The sequence below is a fragment of the Saccostrea echinata genome, unplaced genomic scaffold (assembly GCF_033153115.1).
Source record: "Saccostrea echinata isolate AGI-Se365-2 ecotype Australia unplaced genomic scaffold, CSIRO_AGI_Sech_v1 ptg000058l, whole genome shotgun sequence".
Taxonomy (NCBI): Eukaryota; Metazoa; Mollusca; class Bivalvia; order Ostreida; family Ostreidae; genus Saccostrea; species Saccostrea echinata.
The window spans coordinates 600,224-604,637 of record NW_026889807.1 but is presented as its reverse complement, the minus strand read 5'-3'; positions in this window follow the sequence as shown (position 1 = coordinate 604,637).

Genomic DNA, 4,414 nt, shown 5'->3' with positions numbered 1-4,414 from the left:
TTTGTATAAAAATAAATCAACAAACTGTCACATATATTTTAAAAGACGCAGCAAATATCATTCCAAGATTTAATATTTTGTATAGATTTACAAAAAACTTTCAGCATTTCAACGTTAACAGTGCGACGTCATCAATTTACGCGTTGTCGATTTGGATAGAAAGCAATTAACATCATTTTACAGGGATTATCTTAATTTTTTGTGAAAAAAGAAAATCTTATGAGATAACTAAAATATATATAATTGTGCAAATAATAAAACATCTATAATTGTGTGAAGTGGTATTCGCTTTATCCACGTCGTTTAAATTGTGTATATTCGCTCGGAAAACATCGGGAATATACACCATTTCAACTCATTTGATAAAGTACAGTACCAAATATTTTCTTAACCCACAGATCTCTTAGCTGTAAGCGTCATTTCATATATAAGCTCCTTATCTATAAGCATGTTTTTCTGTATTCCTTTGTATAACTTTGATCATTGTTGTTGCTCCACACAATCCCTAAGTGTTATGATTTTTGAACGATAAAAAGATGCTTGAGCCATCTGCTCTGGTGAGCAAAAAATGGACCAAAGAAACTCGAAACCTGATTTGTACAATATCAAGAGACATACCATAAATCAGCTCATTATCTACCGGTGTTGTAGAGTAGGATTTCCCCTCTAAAATCTTTTTCCCCCAGAAAACTGACTCAAGAGTAGGATTCCCCCCCCCCCCAGAAAATAGACTCTAGAGTAGGATCCTCCCCCCTACGGAAATCCCACATCAGATTCATTTTCAGGCACAAGCATGGGAAAAAGTAAGGAAAAATTACTATGCCAAAATGCAAACATTCATTTTATAAAATACTTTATTGTATGATTGAATAATTCCCAATTTCTCTGATTGGCTGAGATCCAACAATGTTAGAAAAACACTACGTTATATTGACCTGCACGTGACCCTCCAGGTCAATATAAGGAATTATTTCCAGGTCAATATAGGGAATTATTTATTCTACATTGGACCAAAAATAGATAATCGTATAATAAAACAGTTATTGCTGGGTTTTTTTAGGTCAATACGATGATTTAGACACCTTCGAAGTACAGTATTCACCTTGCCCTTCGGGCTCGGTGAATATTGTACTCCTCGGGTGTCTTAATCATCGTATTGACCTCAAAAAGCAGCAATAATTGTATATTAATTAAAAAAATGAATTTATTTCTTTCATGAAATAATAATTAACAAAGTGCATTAATTTTTTTGTCAAAACTTGAAAACCCGTGCTTGTATATTTCTTTTTTTTTAATTTAGAAAGATCAATGAACCCTGAATGAAAATGCAGAAATAAAACTAAAATGATAAAAACAACATGAGGCCCATGGGCCACATCACTCACCTGAGCACTGTGGCTTGGAAAAAAGCAAAAATCAGTTCAGTATTGAAGAGCTTTAATGCATACGTGGTCCCAACCTACCCCTAAAAAAGAGGGGGGGGGTATGATTTGAACAAAATTGAATCTACACTAACTAAACACGCTTTCATATTTCTTTGACTAATTGTGACTTTTTTCACTACAAGTTTGAACTTTCATTATGATCCTACCCTATCCCCTGGGGTCATGATTTGAACAAATCTGAATCTACACTATTTGAGGATGCTTCCATATAAATATGACTAATCATAGCTTTGCTCTTCTTGAGAACAAGATTTGAAAAAAAATGTCCTATGTATTCCTATGCATAACTTTAATAATCAATTGTGACCACTACATATCCCAGGAGATATTTATATATACCAGTGGGTCATGATTTTTATCAAATATGAATCTACACTACCTTGGATACTTCCTAATAGTTAATAACCAATCATGGCTTTGTTGTTCTTGAGAAGATTTTTCCTATATATATTTCTATATAAAACTTTGATCGTCCATTGTGGCCCCAACCTACCCCCGGGGGTCATGATTTGAACAAACTTGAATCTACACCACCTGAGGATGCTTCTATATAAATATGACCAATTATGGTTTCGCTGCTCTTGAGAAGATGTTAAAAGATTTTTCCTATATATTCCTATGTAAAACTTTGATCATCCATTGCTGCCCCAACCTACTCCCGGGGGTCATGATTTTAACAAAATTGAATCTACACTACCTGAGAATGATTCCACACGAGTTTCATATTTCCTGGCTCAGTGGTTCTTGAGAAGTAGATTTTTAAAAGATGCCATTAATTTTTCATTAATTTGTAATTATCTCCCCTTGGAAGAGAGCATGGCCCTTCATTTGAACAAACTTGAATTCCCTTTATCCAAGGATACTCTGTGCCAAGTTTGGTTGAAATTGGTCGAGGAGTTCTGGAGAAGAAGATGAAATTGTGAAAAGTTTACAACGACAATGACGACGACAACGACAAACAATGGACAAATTTCGATCAGAAAAGCTCACTTGAGCCTTTGGCTCAGGTGAACTAAAAATGTTTATACCCGTTACCATGGTAACATTCTTAGTTTGAATTTTTAAATCTTGATTGCAAATGTATATATTTATGTATATTTTGTACCAGCAACGATTTTACATAAACATGTCCTGTAATCTTGATTCTGAGTATCAAAACAGTTGAAATTCCTACAGAGAATCTCTTAACTCTACATAGGTTACATTGGTTGCTATGTGCTCAGAATCGTTGCCATGGGAAAATCAAGTGAAAAATAAAATTTTATAAGATGCTAATTACATTGTAAAATTTGCCTAATCACAATTTTACAGCATGCTTTGAAGAATCCTTAACAACAGGTACATGAAAATGCTAAAATTATTATTCTATGATGTGTTGCTAAGGGGAAATTGCTGTTACCATGGAGATTACAAATTGTAAAACATTCCATAGCTTGCAGAGAGGTCTCAAAAATTTCAATTTATTGTAAAATTTGTTTTGAGTATTCAAAGATAACAAGTTATGTGATTTATGACTTTAGCATTCTACATTTTTTCTCTTTTTATTCATCAAAACATCCATTTTTGTTGCTAGGCAACGGATAGGAATGTTTAAAAATTATACGCTTCTGAATTCAAATTCTAAAAGACAGAATCCTCTGCTTTTATGTTATATACATAGGATGTCTGTATGAGGTCCATCACTGGAGTAATTAGGCATTGAATAATTCCAAAATCAAGGAAAATGCTGAGTCAGCAAAAAAGGAAAAACATGCATATATTCACACATCTATCACAGATATATCTTTAAATCTTATTTCTATATTTTGATTGTGAAGACTGTTAAGATCATTATCTTGAGAATAACAGCAATGAAAAAGAAATTCTTTTAGTATTTACATTTAATTTGAGCCTGAAAGATAAGAGATTTTTTAGTCCATCAAAGCTGAAAATCGGCTGGTTGCTAGGGAAAATTCTTTACCCATGTTTCCATGGTAACCGTGAATCAAAACATTTTTCCTTTTGCATACATGGTTCATAGGGCAAAAGAAAACTATGTGTGGAAAATCATCGAATTCCGAGAACCCTCATATATCACCTGCATGCCTATTTTGCATGATTTTTACAAAGAACTGTACTTAAATATCTGCATCGCTAACGTGAGTTAAATATCCTACGAATAATATCGGATTTTTTTTTTACCTGGTGGGATTGCGTACGCACTTTCCTTTTTTTAGTAAAGCATTCAAACACACAGAACAAAAACTATATATATCAAGAGTTTTAAAGAAAAAAAAAAAAAAAAAAAAAAAAACCAATATAAAACAAGGGCGGAAATTATTGAAAAGTTGTATTTAATTTTCCTTGTAATGAACGCTCTTAAATGAAAATTGTCATTTACGCTTGATATACATTAAGAACTAATAAAAGCAAGAAATATTTTACAAATATTAAACACCATCTTTTCAATAGTATATTAATGTGTTAACGGTAGGGGACCCGCCACAATCACGGAATCAGATATTGGAAATATGTAACACCTGCGTTCAAACTCTTGGAGAAACCATAGCAAATGCGATTTTAATTCCTCTTATATACGTTTACATATTTTTCTTTTCAATTCTAATTTAACTTCATCATGTGCAAGTTTGTTAGAATACGAAGATCATAAAAACTAAAGCACGGTATAGAAATCTGAATGTGACGGCAAATGAAATTTTGACGTCAAGGCTAGCATACTTTAAATCATTTTGTGTACGGCTGTGGAAAACTCTTGTCAAGACCAAACGACATGTTAAAACAATAACAATGCCAAAGAATACGTATAAGGGTTTGCTTTTTATAGGTATATTTTATATCTCACAAATAATTAAGCCAGTAAAAAGAAGAAAAAAATGAAGGCTCCGGACGACCATTGATTATGAGAACCACTGAGAAAGCTTCTGTATAGATATGACTTATCATGTTTATTTAAAGATTTCCTATAAATT